Genomic DNA, 19,241 nt, shown 5'->3' on the forward strand with positions numbered 1-19,241 from the left:
TAGATTCTGGGTTTCCAAAAACCACATGATACTCGAGCAAAAAACATGCTCTAAAATTCTACAACAGATCGACGTCAGAGATATAGGTCTATAGTTTTGCGTATCTTCTCGACGACCCTTCTTGAAGACTGGGACTACCTGTGCTCTTTTCCAATCATTTGGAACCCTCCGTTCCTCTAGAGACTTGCGGTACACGGCTGTTAGAAGGGGGGCAAGTTCTTTCGCGTACTCTGTGTAGAATCGAATTGGTATCCCGCCAGGTCCAGTGGACTTTCCTGTATTGAGTGATTCCAGTTGCTTTTCTATTCCTTCGACACTTATTTCGATGTCAGCCATTTTTTCGTTTGTGCGAGGATTTAGAGAAGGAACTGCAGTGCGGTCTTCCTCTGTGAAACAGCTTTGGAAAAAGGTGTTTAGTATTTCAGCTTTACGCGTGTCATCCTCTGTTTCAATGGCATCATCATCCCTTAGTGTATGGATATGCTGTTTCGAGCCACTTACTGATTTAACGTAAGACCATAACTTCCTAGGATTTCCTGTCAAGTCGGTACATAGAATTTCACTTTCGAATTCAATGAACGCTTCACGCATAGCCCTCCTTACGCTAACTTTGACATCGTTTAGCTTCTGTTTGTCTGAGAGGTTTTGGCTGCGTTTAAACTTGGAGTGAAGCTCTCTTTGCTTTCGCAGTAGTTTCCTAACTTTGTTGTTGTACCACGGTGGGTTTTTCCCGTCCCTCACAGTTTTACTCGGCACGTACCTGTCTAAAACGCATTTTACGATTGCCTTGAACTTTTTCCATAAACACTCAACATTGTCAGTGTCGGAACAGAAATTTTCGTTTTGATCTGTTAGGTAGTCTGAAATCTGCCTTCTTTTACTCTTGCTAAACAGATAAACCTTCCTCCCTTTTTTTATATTCCTATTAACTTCCATATTCAGGGATGCTGCAACGGCCTTATGATCACTGATTCCCTGTTCTGCACTTACAGAGTCGAAAAGTTCGGGTCTGTTTGTTATCAGTAGGTCCAAGATGTTATCTCCACGAGTCGGTTCTCTGTTTAATTGCTCGAGGTAATTTTCGGATAGTGCACTCAGTAAAATGTCACTCGATGCTCTAAGGTTCATGAACCAAGTCGAAAAAGTACGGTAATGAAAAATTAATTGCTGCAAAGACTATAAGAATTGCGCGTGGTTGCAGCCGAAAAAAAGCACGATATGTTCAACCGGATTTTGATTTCAAAACCAATTGTTTTTTTGTGTGTGTCGGCTTTTACGCTAGAACTTCGGGCTCAACAAAACGAGCTCGCAGCCAGTCGATGTATCCTAGCGTATTGTGTGTGTAAGCTGGGACTTCGAAAGACTGCTCTGAGCCTTGATGAGATACAAAGCAATGAATGAGGTCGCTCAGTAATACGTCGGACTGGACGAGTTCTTGACCTGTTTGCGGCAGATACCCAGTACTACGTCAAACGCATGAAGGTCCTGCACGGCAGGCAAGGGCAAAAATAGGAAAAAAAAAAGAAACAAGGAGAAGCATATGCCACTGAAACTGATGGTGCGATACAGCAAATTTCTAACTCCCTCAGTGAAAATGATGAGAAGCGTTAATTTTATCTTCAGCAGTTAACTGACTAGATCCATGGTGACTACCATCCTGATGTCAAGACTGTAAAAGCTCAACTGTTGAAGTATAGAACTGATATAGTGAGTCCCCCATATATCAAGAACACTAGGTACAAAATTGTCACCTTCGTAGCTGAGTGGTTCTGAAAAATCTGCAAAGCGGCCGCGAGAGCGGTGTGTTGACCACATGCAGCTGTATATTCAATCCGCATAACGCCGCAAGGCAGAGGATGACACGGCGGCCGGTAGACATTGAGCGTTCACGGCCTGTCGAGGAGCTCAATAGGTACAAAATTCTTATAGATATGTGGTGCTAGTCTTAAGGTCATCTCTGGAGGAAGTGTGTCGACAAATGGGTGAGACATTATTGTTGAAGCTGCTCGATCGCAGGTTTACAGTGCAACGTAAAATCCCCTTCAGACCAGTTTCTTCCGGAGAACGAGGTCCTCAGCCTGATTCCGCACTCCGTCTTCAGGCCACGAGTGGCCTACCGGGACCATCCGACCGCCGTGTCATCTTCGGTGGAGGATGCGGATAGGAGGGGCGTGGGGTCAATACACTGCTCTCCCGGTCGTAAGATAGTATTCTTGACCGAAGCCGCTACTATTCTGCTCCTCAATTGGCATCACGAGGCTGAGTGCACCCCGAAAAATGGCAACAGCGCATGGCGGCCTGGATGGTCAACCATCCAACTGCTGACCACGCCCGACAGCGCTTAACTTCGGTGATCTCACGGGAACCGGTGTATCCACTGCGGCAAGGCCGTTGCCCTCCTCAGCCGTGATACTGCCAAAAATTTGATTGCTCGACTAGTGATGCAGAAGAAGCGAGGAAACTTGAATAAACGGAAGATCAAAAGTATAGCCACAGCATTTGGCGTGGTGGAAGCTGGCAGAGCTAAAATTTTCTTGTCACCATTGCAATTTGGCCTGACCGCATTCATCTACAAGAAGCATGGCTCTCGGAATGTAGTTGATGTATTGTCTGCTTTAGGATACAGTCCTTCCCACACAGAAACATTACAATTTGAGGTGTCAGCGATAATGGCCAAGGGACTGGCATTTGGTCCATCCATGTCATTTCAATTTTTCTTTGACTACACTAGCCAGAAGACCCAAACTTTTGGTGGAAACAAAGCTTTCCATGTAATGGGAGGGAATCCAATGTACCACATCAAAGACTGCCACACTTCCACAGGATCCTATTCCACGACTAGAAAATTACCTTCACCAGAGGCGAACTGAAATTTTGAGAAAAATGATAATGCTGCAAGTTTGGGAATCATTAAGCTCAACATTATTCGAGATTGCTTGCAGTTGTCTTCGTAAATGGATATTGTTATTCCACTCCCACCAGACCTACTTCGGTTGTATGTCACAGTCAATCAAATGCCATATACTCCTGGGTGGAATGTGTTCATGTGGGAAGTCACCATAGATATTCCTTATCAACAAACTCACATTTCCTGCCAGCCCTTCACATCAGCTCCACCCAGCATTTATGACACAGTGTGCACAACCTTGTTATATGCTGTTGAGAAGTGTTAGGTTTGGAATCACACGACCTTTCATCAGCCGCCGCATTTAAAACAGGACATCCAATCTTTTAGCTAACCTAGGGCATATTGGAAGAAGACGAGCATTTTAGGGTCGCACATCACATACTTAAAAAAATCGGGATGAACCAATGAGAGAGTAGCATCGTGTGACGGGAGTGGCAAACAGAAAATTTTCACTTTATGGTAGCCATACATAAACGGAATTCCATGCAATTTTTTCCGATTGTGTGTTAGATGATCACTTGTTGGACCTCATTGATAATTGCTTTGGACAGCATGCGGGCCGGCCGCTGTGGTCGAGCGGTTCTAGGCGCTTCAGTCCGGAACCGCGCTGCTGCTACGGTCGCAGGTTCGAATCCTGCCTCGGGCAGATGTGTGTGATGTCCTTAGGTTAGTTAGATTTAACTAGTTCTAAATCTAGGGGACTGATGACCTCAAATGTTAAGTCCCATAGTGCTCAGAGCCATTTAAACCATTTTTTGACAGCACGAGGGCCACAGTTTGGACTCCCCTGATCGAAAGCTCGTGAAATTGTTGCAAGCTGTAAAGGGCAACTTATCGAAATTACTCTAATTTCAACATGCGCTACAAGCTGTACTATTCGTCTGACTGACCAAAAATTGCTTATTTCCGAATTCTAGGCAAGAAAGTCCTTTCTCCGTCTTGTTTCATTTTTGACCTATTTCCGGTCCGAAATTTTGGTGGGACTTTGAAAATTCGGTTTTAGTAACCTCGAAAAGGTATTATCAGCTTTCCAAAAAAGCTATTACAAACTTTCCACAAAGAATGACCATCTGACTGGATTGTTGGATCATAAAATAAAAATCGCCAGGGACTTAAATACCGTCCGTGAAAGCCTGCACTGTGTGATTGAATTTGTTATCCATTCCGTATCTCCCTGCAGATTCCGCAACGGAGGATCCACCGGCAGCTAATTTGAGCCCGCCGCTGAGGCGATTCGCTAGCGGCGGTCCTGCTCAAGTACGCGCGCCACGCTCCTGCCAGCAGCACGCTTTCTTGCCGGCCGTGCTCGCTCCGTCTTGCTTTCTTCCTGCGGGCCTGTCGCAGTCCCAGAGGCAGCAGCCCCCGCCTTTTGTTTCGCCCGACGTGTCCCGCCCGCGGGAACATCCGCCCGCCAAACTCTAACCCCCCCCCCCCCCCCCACCCCCCCAGTACCGCCGCCCCCGCGCCGGCACGCTGACTGCTTTTTAATGCCTCTGTGACGTCAATGGAGAAAGTCGAGCTCCGGCACGGCGCTGGACGTCAGCGCCGGCCGCGGGCCTCCCGGTTCCTTGCCTTCCCCGCCCTCGCCGCTGTCACCGCCTTCTAATCAGTTTGTGGTTCGACATCAAGTCTTCGGGGCGGCGACTCGTTGGCACCCGACCCGGAGCTAGCCGAATCGAATCCAGGAGGTTCAAGTGGTCGTCACTGGCGGAACTTGGCGGGAAAACGAGGAGAGGTGTTGGAAACGAAGGTTTTCACGACGTCGCCTCTTGCATTGTACACTGAAGCGCCAAAGAAACTGATACAGGCATACTTACTCAAAAACAGAGACATGTAAACGGGTAGAATACGGCGCAGCGGTCGGCAACTCCTATATAAGACAACAAGAGTCTGCCGCAGTTGTTAGATCGGTTACTGCTGCTACAACGGCAGGTTATCAAGATTTAAGTTAGTTTGAACGTGGTGTTATAGTAGGCGCACGAGCGATGGGACAAAGCGTCTCCGAATACCGATGAAGTGGGGATTTTCTCGACCATTTCGCGAGTATTTCGTGAATATCAGGAATCCGGTAAAACGTCAAATCTCCGACACTGCTGCAGCTGGAAAAAGATTCTGCAAGAACGGCATCAACAACGACTGAAGAGAATCGTTCAAAGTGACAAAGTGCATATAGCTGCAGATTTCAATGCTGGGCCATCAACAAGTGTCAGCGTGCGAACCATTCAACGAAACATCATCGATATGGGCTTTCGGAGCCGAAAGTCCACTCGTGCACCCTTGACTGCACGACACAAATCTTTACGCCTCTCCTGGGCCCGTCAACACCGACATTGGTCTGTTGATGACAGGAAACATGTTGCTTGGTCGGACGAGTCTCGTTTCAAATTGCGGATGGACGTGTACTGGTATGGAGATAACCTCATCACATGGACACTGGATGGGACTGTTCAAGTTGGTGGAGGCTCTGTAGCCGGCCGCTGTGGTCGAGCGGTTCTAGGCGCTTCAGTCCGGAACTGCGCTGCTGCTATATCCGCAGGTTCGAAGCCTGCCTCGAGCATGAATGTGTGTGATGTCCTTAGGTTAGTTAGGTTTAAGTAGTCCTAAGTCTAGGGGTCTGACGACCTCAGATGTTAAGTCCCATAGTGCTTAGAGCCATTTGAATTTGAGGCTATGTAATGGTGTGGGGCGTGTGTAGTTGGAGTGATATGGGTCTCCTAATACGTCTAGATACGACTCTGACAGGTGACACGTATGTAAGCATCCTGTCTTATAACCTGCATTCATTCGTGTCCATTGTGCACTCCGACGGACTTGGGTAATCCCAGCAGGACAATGCGACACCCTACACGTGCAAATTGCTACAGAGAGGCTCCAGGAACAGTCTTCTGAGATTAAACACTTCCGCTGGCCACCAAGCTCCCCAGAGATGAACGTTGTAGAACATACCTGATATGCCTTGCAACATGATGTTCAGAAGAGATCTCCAACCTCTCTTACGTATTTATAGACAGCCCTGCGGGATTCGTGGTATGCGTTCCCTCCAGCACTACTTCTCTCAGTTCACAAAATTCATTTGTTGGGGAAAAAAAACTTTGTCGTAACTCGCAAAATGTTTAGAGTCCAGTAATGCTAGATATTTCAACTGTGATTCAAACAGGCCCGGATGTAGAAAGGGGGAGAGGCAAACCGGGGTATCGGCTTCGGGCAGCAATTTCAGGGGGCACCAAATTCATATTCTAGAAGAAAAAAAACCTTGCTTCACAAAGTGCCTAGCATCCAGCGCATGTTGGTCTATCGATTATTCATATGATTTTGAACATTTTTGAGCACATTCTAAGTCGATTTTTGAACGAATCATTAGTTGATTTTTTGAATGCGTGCCTAGCGTACGCGATGTCTTTTCCAGGGGAATCCCCGTCGCAACTAGAAATAATAAACTTCCCTGCAGACAAAAATGGACGGGCCCATACAACCTGAGCCGAATAAACCCGATCGGGCGAATGCCAATCGCTTTTCGTTTATGTGGTTGACTGGGTGTTCGAATGATTAGGCGTTATTGTAAGTATGAGCGAAATCCATAGATGCAGACTACCAGAGGGGAAATAAACGACTAATGTGAATAACAGGTAAGAAAGATTACATATTATCTGCTCTTATCTTCTCGGTGTATCCAATAAAATGAAATATTGACAGAAAATTTTTGCCAGATCGCTACACTACTAAGGGCCAGTTGCACAGTCTCCAGTTAGCAGCAGAACTGTGTACTGTTTTGCTTGTCTCTTGTCATTACTGGCTTCATGTTTCCTATATTTCATTTTGTGTCATACAAAAGAGGAAGTAATTAGCTGATGAGCAAGAAAGAGTGTGGATTTTCCGACGAGTTCTTAATCTCCCGGTCACAAACAATCCCACCCAGTATTAATTGTGAGTTATTTTTAGGGGAGGGGGGGGGGGCGGGGGGGGGGGTAGGATGTCAAACCGGCCGACTGGGAGCAGGACAGGCACTACACGGCATTTTAACTTCCATTGTTCTGAATATAGGCTTGATGACTTCCATTACAAAATATACACGTTTGACTTCCACAGAGCGAAATACAATGATGTGCGATAAAAGAGTGTTGTGTGAAGAGGCATGGCACTACACTTTGGCATACTTAAGACCCAATAACGTGTCTTAGATTTCCTCCAACATATATGTTTCATATATATCAAGCTCTTCAGAAATAAGTAAGTGGCTACAAAACGAACATATTTTTGAAAAACAGATTTTTTTAAAGATTTTTGATGCTGTATCCCAAAAGCTCCAGGGGGAGGAGGGGGGGACGTCACTATCAAGTTTTTGCCCCGGTTCGGAAATATCGTAGTTGCGGAGCTGGATTCAAATAATGATTTAGTTTAGCTTCTGAGCTTGCAGAAAATCCGAAGTACGAAGAATGGGTTTCATCTTCACGACAGCGTCTCTTTCTAGGCCTTTCTTCGTTCTCGTCTTCAGCAACGCTCATAGTTTCCGCCCATACTTCTTCAAATCCTGTGTCTATAACACTTTGCAGAGTGATAATAAATTTGTCCACTTTATCTTATAGTAAGAGATGTCCATGCTCTTGGTTTGTGAAATTTAAAAAAGAATACTTTAAAATGCAAACATTTTACTGAACAAAACCAAGAAAGAGTCGGTTCTAGTCATTGAAACAAATAACGGAAATCACGCAAAGCCTGAAACCACTGAAGCAAGGAAACTGATAAGATAACTTCAGTAGTTACCTGTGCTTGCAAACCTGGAAGTAAAATTCCATCGTGTGGGTGCAAATACTAGGCATTTTCTTTTCAGCAAACTTTTTAAGAGAATGCTCACTTTCATCGTGGCCCCTAAAAGAACATTCTTATTTTGCAAGACATACTACTGTATCAGTCAATGTGTCCAATATGTTTCTATTTTCTTTGACCTTTTCACTGTGAAAACCGTCATCAATTTTTTTCTAATAATTGAAGGAGTGGTCCAACCTCTAGTGCTAAAAGTTTTTAATACTGCAAAAGATTTTGTAGGCTTTGTTTATCTCTTCCTTTTATGAAAAATTGTGACTGAATTCGGTGAATTTTTCGAAACCTATCGTATTCCAGTGCGTTTTCTCAGCTGCAAATAACAACCATGGCCAGCAAGAAACTTTGTTTATCATAACTATTTATATGATAATATCTGTTGTAAGGATGCTTATTTTTTTCCGGCTGCTCACACTGCAAGAGCGAAAGAGCAGGAGTGGTATCTGCCTGTTTTACTGTCGTTAACTGATCCTCGTATTTCAACTAGGAGAACGGTCTTTTCATTAAACGTTTTGTTCCACATGGTTCATCCATTTCAAAGAATTATCGCTAGCAACTGTCTTGGTACACTGTACACTATGAAATAAATAGTTGTTGTTGTTGTGGTCTTCAGTCCTGAGACTGGTTTGATGCAGCTCTCCATGCTACTCTATCCTGTGTAAGCTTCTTCATCTCCCAGTACTTACTGCATCCTACATCCTACATCCATCTGAATCTGCTTAGTGTATTTATCTTTTGGTCTCCCTCTATGATTTTTACCCTCCACGCTGCCCCCCAATGCTAAATTTGTGATCCCTTGATGCCTCAGAACATGTCCTACCAATTGGTCCCTTCGTCCTGTCAAGTTATGCCACAAACTCCTGTTCTTCCCAATTCTATTCAATACCTCCTCTACCCATCTAATCTTCAGCATTCTTCTGTAGCACCACATTTCGAAAGCTTCTATTCTCTTCTTGTCCAAACTATTTATCGTCCATGTTTCACTTCCATACATGGCTACACTCCATGCAAATACTTTCAGAAACGACTTCCTGACACTTAAATCTATACTCGATGTTAACAAATTTCTCTTCTTCAGAAACGCTTTCTTTGCCATTGCCAGACCACATTTTATATCTTCTGTACTTCGATCATCATCAGTTATTTTGCTCCCCAAATAGCAAAACTCCTTTACTACTTTAAGTGCCTCATTTCCTAATCTAATTCCCTCAGTATCACCCGACTTAATTGGACTACATTCCATTGTCCTCGTTTTCCTTTTGTTGATGTTCATCTTATATCCTCCTTTCAAGACACTGTCCATTCCGTTCAACTGCTCTTCCAAGTCCTTTGCTGTCTCTGACAGAACTACGTCATCGGCGAACCTCAAGGTTTTTATTTCTTCTCCATGGATTTTAATACCTACTCCGAATTTTTCTTTTGTTTCCTTTACTGCTTGCTCAATATACAGACTGAATAACATCGGGGATAGGCTACATCCCTGTCTCATTCCCTTCCCAACCACTGCTTCCCCTTCATGTCCCTCGACTCTTATAACTGCCATCTGGTTTGTGTACAAATTGTAAATAGCCTTTCGCTCCCTGTATTGTACCCCTGCCACCTTTAGAATTTGAAAGAGAGTATTGCAGTCAACATTGTCAAAAGCTTTCTCTAAGTCTAAAAATGCTAGAAACGTATGTTTGCCTTTCCTTAATCTTTCTTCTAAGATAAGTCGTAAGGTCAGTATTGCCTCACGTGTTCCAATATTTCTACGGAATCCAAACTGATCTTCCTCGAGGTCGGCTTCTACCAGTTTTTCCATTCGTCTGTAAAGAATTCGTGTTAGTATTTTGCAGCTGTGACTTATTGAACTGATAGTTCGGTAATTTTCACATCTGTCAACACCTGCTTTCTTTGGGATTGGAATTATTATATTCTTCTTGATGTCCGAGGGTATTTCGCTTGTCTCATACATCTTGCTCAGCAGATGGTAGAGTTTTGTCAGGACTGGCTCTCCTAAGGTCGTCAGTAGTTCTAATGGAATGTTGCCCACTCCCGGGGCCTTGTTTCGACTCAGGTCTTTCAGTGCACTGTCAAACTCTTCACGCAGTATCGTATCTCCCATTTCATCTTCATCTACATCCTCTTCCATTTCTATAATATTGTCCTCAAGTACATCGCCCTTGGATAGACCCTCTATATACTCCTTCCACCTTTCTGCTTTCCCTTCTTTGCTTAGAGCTGAGTTTCCATCTGAGCTCTTGATATTCACACTAGTGGTTCTCTTCTCTCCAAAGGTCTCTTTAATTTTCTTGTAGGCAGTATCTATCTTACCCCTAGTGAGATAAGCCTCTACATCCTTACATTTGTCCTCTAGCCATCCCTGCTTAGCCATTTTGCACTTCCTATCAATCTCATTTTTGAGACGTTTGTATTCCTTTTTGCCTGCTTCATTTACTGCATTTTTACATTTTCTCCTTTCATCAATTAAATTCACTATATCTTCTGTTATCTAAGGATTTCTACTAGCCTTACTAACACTAATCCTAATATAGTTATCGAGGACTGCAACAATGGCACAAACACGTTCTTTGTTGTTTTTAAATATACGTGCTATGCGTATTTCCAAAAGCCAGTCGTGCCCGCTGGTACACTTCGGAGACGGTCATGTGTCTATGGCGACGTACGATTACGAAGCCTTGGCGTGCTGATTCCCGCATCTCTTCACCTCGAGCCGGCCACTGTGGCCGAGCGGTTCTATGCGCTTCAGTCTGGAACCGCGCTGCTGCTACGGCCGCAGGTTCGAATCCTGCCTCGGGCATGGATGCGTGTGATGTCCTTAGGTTTAAGTAGTTCTAAGTTCTAGGGGACTGATGACCTCAGATGTTAAGTCCCATAGTGCTTAGAGTCATTTGAACCATCTTCACCTCGGCCCTCCGTCCCCGTATCGTAGTGTAGGCTGCTGCAATAAGCATCCGAAGCTCTGTTCTGCCCTCTGTTCTACAGGAGAGAACGAGACATATCAACACCTCACACGCTAATTCTTCATGGAGCAAACTGGGATGTTTTGCAGTTATTATTAATATTACTACTTAATTTCAGTGTACTTTAGATATGGGCTTCGGTGATGGCTTTCACAGCTCGCAATATAAGCCACTGCTCGACAGATTAGTTTTTAGGAAAAACTACACCTTTCAACTATTTGTCTTAACTAAGCTTCATATGATGCAATAACAAACAAATAAAACACACTTCCAGGCACCATAAATAGAGATAAACGGGTACACACTGGATGACGCTCCATGGTGAAGTTTCTAGACATCCAAATGGATAAAAAACTGAGTTGACAACAAAACGTGAATAATTTAATAAAAATAACTCTATCTGACTCATTTCTGTTTGTGTTGACCTCCAAACACCCGCGGTAACATTCTTTGCATATTTCCACTTAATACTGGCTCTGAGCACTATGGGACTTAACATCTATGGTCGTCAGTCCCCTAGAACTTAGAACTACTTAAACCTAACTAACCTAAGGACAGCACACACTTAATACTGTCTTGTGGCGCAATCTTCTGGAGTAATACCTCTTAGGGGGGAAAACTATTTAGTCTATAGCAACAATATTATGTAAAGTTGTCCGTCCCCGGTAGCTGAGTGGTCAGCGCGAGAGAATGTCAATCCTAAGGGCCCGGGTTTTATTCCCGCCTGGGTTGGAAATTTTCTCTGCTCAGGGACTGGGTGTTGTGTTGTCCCTATCATCATTTCATCCCCCACCGACGCGCAAGTCGCTGAAGTGGCGTCAAATCAAAAGACTTGCACCCGGCTAATGGTCTACCCGACCCGAGAATCCTCGTCACACGACATATAAAATTGATAACCGAACATCTTACTGAAGCCTCTTCAGGGAACTTGCGCTTCTTACACTTACAGGGTGACAATTACTGAGATATATGGTATAAAATCGTCGTAGCTCGTGAACGGTTTGCGTTAGGACGCTTAAACTGCACGGTTGGCCGCGGTGCATGGTGGGAATTAGAATACACATACATACGCGGTTTGTTGTTGTCGGGCACCTGTCACGGTACAGCGTAACTGACGGTATAGCGTTTGTGAAGGCCTACTATGCGAGCAATAACAGCCCAACTGCGGCTCAAAGGAAGTTTGCGACCGAGTTCAAGCTGAAGATGACCGATTCAAGTGTGCTAACAAATAAGAATTTAATTCGCAAATTTCAGAGAACGGGTTGTGTTCGTGATGACAGTATTCGTAATGTCGGTTGTCCAAAAAGGGTGAGAACGCCTGAAATCATCGAGAAGACACGCGCCGTGTTTCAAACCAGCCACAGGAAATCGATCAGACGAGCTGCACAACATGTGGGAATCAACCGGGAGACACTGCGACAAATTGTTGTTGAAGACCTGTATCTCTTCCCATTTAAAATTCAAACCTATCAGCCATTAAGCCTCAGGGCCATGGAGCAGCGGTTGCGTTTCGCCAACACTATTGTCCACAGAATTCACGAACAGGACTCTGATGTGAATGTAGTTGGGTTTAGCGACGAAGCCAACTTTTATTTGGATGGGTCCGTCAATATGCAAAATTGGCGCCTTTGGGGGACTGAGAATCCACTTTTCGCGATCGAGAAGTCTCTTCACGGTCAACGGGTGACTCTGTGACGTGCAGCGTCCAGTCACGGAATAATCTGTGTGGTTTTTGTTTATCGCACGGTGACTAGAGAACGGTACTTGAAGGTTTTGGAAGATGACTTCATCCCCATTACCCAACGCGACCCTGATTTCGACAAGACGTGGTTCATGCAAGACGGAGTTTGACCCCATTGAAGCAGGAGAGTGTTCGATGTCCTGGAGGCGCACTTTGGGGACCACATTCTGCCTCACGGTACCCAGAGGCCACTGGCATGGGCCTCGATTGACCGCTGTATTCTCCGGATCTGAACACATGCGACTCCTTTTTGTGGGGCTACATTAAAGACAAGGTGTACAGCAATCCCGAAACCATTGATGAGCTGAAAACAGCCTTTCAGGACGTCATCGACAGCATCTATTTTCCGATACTTCAGCAGGTCATGCAGAATTTCGCCATTCGTCAGCGCCACATCATCGTCAATAATGGCAAGTGTATCGAACATTTTATAACCAAAATTCGAATATCTGCAGTGACGTTTACATGTCGAATAAAGTGTGCGCACGCCGTACTTTGTAACTAATTTACTTTTTTTTCATATAGCTCAATAATTGTCACCCTGTATGTAGAAATAAATTTAATCCGTAATGCTATATGTGATTAACAATAAGAGTAAATTTAGGATGAATTGTGAAATTCACAATCACATAGCTAAAAGCAAAAGTATTTCCCTTCCTTTCCAGGTTTCACAACACAGGTTTTGTTATTCTGCTGTAGCCTATTAAAAATTGTCGGCAGGCATCAAAGAAGAAACTGAAAAATCTTCTATTCGAAAACAAATCAGAAAAGTACATTCTTAACCACAGCTATAATTTTCTAGAATGTTTGGATTCGTGGCTACACATACAATGAAATCTAGAGGTAATGCCTATAATTATCACTGTGAGTACCTTAGCTCTGGTCACAATTAGTTGTTAGTGTATTTTACAGATGTAGACTGAAGTGATTGCTTTTGCCTGTTAATGTTTAACCTAGCTCGTTCCGAATTCCTGAAAACATCCTTTCGTGATGTAAGTTACAGAACATGATGTGTGGGTGAATTACCAAATGAATCCCCACGATTCAGTTCAAAACAATCATGCAAACGTTAAAATATCGAATGTTATTCATACTTGACATGTTGTGCTTTCGATGACTTACACGATTCTAGTGAGATAGGTGGCCACTGAAAACAAAAATCTAGGATTTCTGAATTTGATTGCTTTTACCATCCACATGGTGACGACGACGGAGGCCACCGAAAGCGCAAACGTTTTTCGGATATGACGCGACCACTACGCTGACGACTGTAGAGATCGCTAAAAACTTGCCAACAGCAGTGAGAGTATCTCTGATAATGGATGATGTAATATTTCTGGCCTTACAGCCATCATATTCAGCTACAAGAAACTGTTCTTGGAACAGTTGAAGAGCAGCAGTGGGTGGATAACGTAATGTGGTATGAGGTACCGGAGACAGGTGATTTATTCGGCACGTGTGTCGTAAGAAAGACCGTCTAAATTGTGATCCTTCTCCGCGACTGGCAGCTGTGTTCCGAAGTAGCTGGTCAAAATGAAAAACTGAATTTATTTGGGATTGATATAAAAGAGTCTCTCAATAACAAGCTATCATTCCGTTATCTCAAAAGTGTTAATTACCAGCAGAATAATAAACAATTGATAAAGGAAAAGACAGACGAAGCACTTCGGAGATCTTCGAGTTGCGCCTAACTTGGATGGCGTTCGCAGTGATTTCGCTGACAGATCAGAGCTGGTTCGGCAGTCTCGGAGGACAGACATGTTGTCTGCCGCGGTCGGCGTCGGTTAAGAACTTTAACTAGCAACCTCTGTTGTTTGGACATATAATTGAGAGCTAGTTTCATAGTAACCACACAAACATGCAGTTCATCACTGTTTATTCTCTGTGAAAGTGTGATGAGAGGAAATTGTGACTCATAAAACGGACTCTAATCGCGCAGTTTCTCGTATTCTGCTGATAAAAAGCGAGTGATTTCCCGTATAAAGAAACCAATTCAAAATTTAATTATTTATACAATAGCAGTTCCTCACCAACAATTTATTACAGCCTCGAACGTGCTGTTTTCTGCGCGAGGAGAACAACTATAGAATACTGCAAGCTCGTGAACATTATTCAGAACTTACGCATTTCATTCAGGACGTTGGAAGCAACTAGACACCTCGCGTGTACTGTAATCTTAGTACAAATTACATCAGTGACACGTCATCCGTAATAACGTAGAAGAGGTATGAAGGAAGGAAATTTACGAGGGAAGGGATTTATCATACAGACATAAATACCTCTCGCTATCTCTCTCTTTCACTTGCCGCAATATCGGCATCAGTTTGCTGATAAAAAGGCTGGCGGATTACACAGTCGTAGCGCTAGCTGGTAGCACTTCGGGATACTTGTGATTTCATGAGTTCTTTCCTTTTCGCATTGCTTTCTAATGTTTTCCCTGGGTGGTTAAACGATGGGCTTGATAAGTATACCAATCGTTTTATTTTGTGAAATTGCTATGCTCTTTCTTTTATTTGTGAATTCTATCTTGCAGTTACACGCATATAATAAGGAGCATTAACCTAAGACAACAAATGGAAATAACCTCTAAATAGTTTTACATTTCATTACGATCATCCAGCGATGATATTATCCTACGGACAATAGCATCGTCACCAAGGAATCTGAGAGTTCTCTCATCCTTGTGGGGTAACCATAGAGTAAATATCTCTGGCTGAGCATTGCGTTCTGCGCATGTTGTCAACATTAAACCAGGATTGTCACGTGTTTTCGGGACTTCGCTGTGCGTGTGTGCTTTCTGCAGCGTTTGAAGTTTATAATACCAAGAGTTTTTGTTGTGTTTCACCTTTTGTTGATAGTGTAAAAGCGATGGTGAATTACTGTTGTTGCTACGGATGCAAAGAAAAATATGTGAAAGGAGGGATAGTAACTTTTCATGGGTACATACCATGTAGCTCTAATTATAGTTATCAAATTAGTAAGAGACACTGTATATGTTTAAAATTTTCGAGACGCATTATAATTAAGGCTTTATTCTGTAGACCTATTTTTCTACGATTTTATGACTGTATAATAGATATTACTGCTTGTACAAAAGCTTACAAACAATCGCTTCCTCTCGTAAATTTGCTGGTGGAACAGGAAAGGGAATGGTTAGTTGTTTCAGCAAATACTATCCTCCATGAATTTATCAGTGACTTGCCGATTATGTATATAGATTACTGAGTCCAGTATTTATTTAATAAACTGGGAGCAAGTACGTAAAATGCGTTAAATAAATACTTCAAAGTGTCACCAGTAAGAAAAATTGTGCTTTAGGTCGCAAAAACGAGAAAATAAATACGCAGAAACAGCAGAAAAAAAGGACGAATTAGCAGGGATATAGTCGCTAATGTGTGGCAAATTCGGTGTTTTTCGGACACTTGCAAAAGTACTAGCGTACTGTCAAGTCGTTTTGCAAGACTATCACTGCAAAACTGTACGTCAGGATCTGTACTACTATAAAGTGCCGCATCATACGGAAAACTACCAAAAATTTAGTGCATCTGAACTGTGACACCTATCGCAAAGAAGCAGGATGTAATATCACTTTCCCTTAAAAGTTACGTAGCTGGTTTATTCCCGGTATCAAATGGACACTGTTAAAATGTCTGCACAACATATATTAATAATCTGCGACACGTACGAAAAGAATCCGTCTGTATTAGGGATGTAGTGACATTCTAAATACAGGGCTATTACAAATGATTGAAGCGATTTCATAAATTCACTGTAGCTCCATTCATTGACATATGGTCACGACACACTACAGATACGTAGAAAAACTCATAAAGTTTTGTTCGGCTGAAGCCGCACTTAAGGTTTCTGCCGCCAGAGCGCTCGAAAGCGCAATGAGACAAAATGGCGACAGAAGCCGAGAAAGCGTATGTCGTGCTTGAAATGCACTCACATCAGTCAGTCATGACAGTGCAACAACACTTCAGGACGAAGTTCAACAAAGATCCACCAACTGCTAACTCCATTCGGCGATGGTATGCGCAGTTTAAAGCTTCTGGATGCCTCTGTAAGGGGAAATCAACGGGTCGGCCTGTAGTGAGCGAAGAAACGGTTGAACGCGTGCGGGCAAGTTTCACGCGTAGCCCGCGGAAGTCGACGAATAAAGCAAGCAGGGAGCTAAACGTACCACAGCCGACGGTTTGGAAAATCTTGCGGAAAAGGCTAAAGCAGAAGCCTTACCGTTCACAATTGCTACAAGCCCTGACACCCGATGACAAAGTCAAACGCTTTAAATTTTCGGCGCGGTTGCAACAGCTCATGGAAGAGGATGCGTTCAGTGCGAAACTTGTTTTCAGTGATGAAGCAACATTTTTTCTTAATGGTGAAGTGAACAGACACAATGTGCGAATCTGGGCGGTAGAGAATCCTCACGCATTCGTGCAGCAAATTCGCATTTCACCAAAAGTTAACGTGTTTTGTGCAATCTCATGGTTTAAAGTTTACGGCCCCTTTTTCTTCTGCGAAAGAAACGTTACAGGACACGTGTATCTGGACATGCTGGAAAATTGGCTCATGCCACAACTGGAGACCGACAGCGCCGACTTCATCTTTCAACAGGATGGTGTTCCACCGCACTTTGATCATGATGTTCGGCATTTCTTAAACAGGAGATTGGAAAACCGATGTTTCGGTCGTGGTGGAGATCATGATCAGCAATTCATGTCATGGCCTCCACGCTCTCCCGACTTAACCCCATGCGATTTCTTTCTGTGGGGTTATGTGAAAGATTCAGTGTTTAAACCTCCTCTACCAAGAAACGTGCCAGAACAGCGAGCTCGCATCAACGATGCTTTCGAACTCATTGATGGGGACATGCTGCGCCGAGTGTAGGAGGAACTTGATTATCGGCTTGATGTCTGCTGAATCACTAAAGGGGCACATATCGAACATTTGTGAATGCCTAAAAAAACTTTTTGAGTTTTTGTATGTGTGTGCAAAGCATTGTGAAAATATCTCAAATAATAAAGTTATTGTAGAGCTGTGAAATCGCTTCAATCATTTGTAATAACCCTGTATACAGGGCGCTTATACGGACAAACACACGACGTCCCGAGAACACGTGACCACGCCGGCAATGTATGTTGACAACACAAAATCTGTTCTGCGCATGTGAATGTTCACTCCAGAGAAATTTACTCTATGGGGGTAACGGGCGATCTGTGGCGCCCTGAAAATATTTTAAGTTCGGAATTGGTGTGGCCGCACGGGTTCCTCTCGGCGGGCCGTGTCTCGTCGGCGGCCGTGTGGTGCCGAACCTCAGCCGGGGCAAGAGGGGCAGCCCCAGCGCGTGGTCCAGGCCGACCGCGTGGCTGGGAATTCCGTGTTGACGCTTTGACGAGGACTGTGCTTTGTGTCGATGAATGAGATGCGTATGCCAGGAGTGCCAAAGATGGCGGACTTTGTGAAACAATAATGGCAGACATTTCACAGCTCATGTAGAAGTTAATAATAGGCAGAGGAATCATGATATCTTAAAAAGAAACATGTACATTACCATTATTTGCACGACGATTCTGATGGTGTAATAAGATTTTCAATATCTTTATGAGCTTAAGGTTTAGTATCTGACTGTAAATTAGACAAGTAACACCCAAAAACGAATTTCCAAAATCTAAACGGTTCATCCGATTTTACCGATCAACATGTCTTTAGAAAACTATTAGTGTAAACATAAATTGATATGAATTACAGGCATGTAACTTGAATAGTACATGTGTTATTGGAGGTTAAAGTGGCCGATTACTACTGATCACGCCGGCCAGTGTGGCCGTGCGGTTAAAGGCGCTTCAGTCTGCAACCGCGTGACCGCTACGGTCGCAGGTTCGAATCCTGCCTCGGGCATGGATGTGTGTGATGTCCTTAGGTTAGTTAGGTTTAATTAGTTCTAAGTTCTAGGCGACTGATGACTTCAGCAGTTAAGTCGCATAGTGCTCAGAGCCATTTTGAACTACTGATCACGTCAGGCCACAAGTACTCCACAGTTACACGAAAAAACGGTAGCATCATGCTTATAAATATGTTTTTTCGTCTATGTCTTTGTTTATATCCGATATATACTATTCATGAAGAATTTGGTTAAATATTTACTGTGTATTAGAGAGCACAGAGACGTTATGGCGCTGGCCTACCTTTTGTTTCTATTCCTTTGATATATGTTTATTTGATTTGTTTATGTATTTAATAATGTGTGTTAGAGCGTATTTATGGTCCAACTGTAGGAATATTTATTTAAATGTAAATCCAGTATTTCGTATGTGTTTCAATATGTTTGTGAGTGTGCGTTGGCTTGAAGGAATGGCGAGAGTGCTCTAGCCCATCACAGCTCTCGTTAATGGGGAGACTGGATGGAAGTGGGGGAGGAATGCTGGACAGTGCTGGACGGGAAGCAGCGATGGCTGGTCACAGGAACTACGTGGAGAGTGGAGCAGTTTGCGCGTGGTCGCGGGAGAAGACGTAGTATGCGTTTAGAACTGAGTATCTCGCGAACTATGTTGTTATTCATAACTAATTATGTGAAGCAGGAATCTATTGTTTCCCTGTTATTCAACTTATATTTTATTTAATTGCTGGACCATCGGCACCAATAAGTGTTTTACAGTAATAAATTGTATTCTTTAAGATACTTCTGCTGACGCACTCATCATTTAAAGGCGTTAAAATAGTACCTGCAGATTTTATTTAATTGCAGTCTTTCATTTATGAATTTCTATGTCACATTCAAAATTAGCAATTGCCGAGAGATAGGAACCTTCGA

At 43.5% G+C, this 19,241-nt stretch overlaps 1 pseudogene; it reads right to left on the reverse strand.

Moving 5' to 3' along the window:
• Window positions 1-2,278: 2,278 nt before the first annotated feature.
• On the reverse strand, window positions 2,279-2,396 carry LOC124796813 (annotated as a pseudogene).
• Between the last annotated feature and the right edge of the window lie 16,845 nt (window positions 2,397-19,241).

Source organism: Schistocerca piceifrons, chromosome 4 (assembly GCF_021461385.2).
Source record: "Schistocerca piceifrons isolate TAMUIC-IGC-003096 chromosome 4, iqSchPice1.1, whole genome shotgun sequence".
NCBI lineage: Eukaryota > Metazoa > Arthropoda > Insecta > Orthoptera > Acrididae > Schistocerca > Schistocerca piceifrons.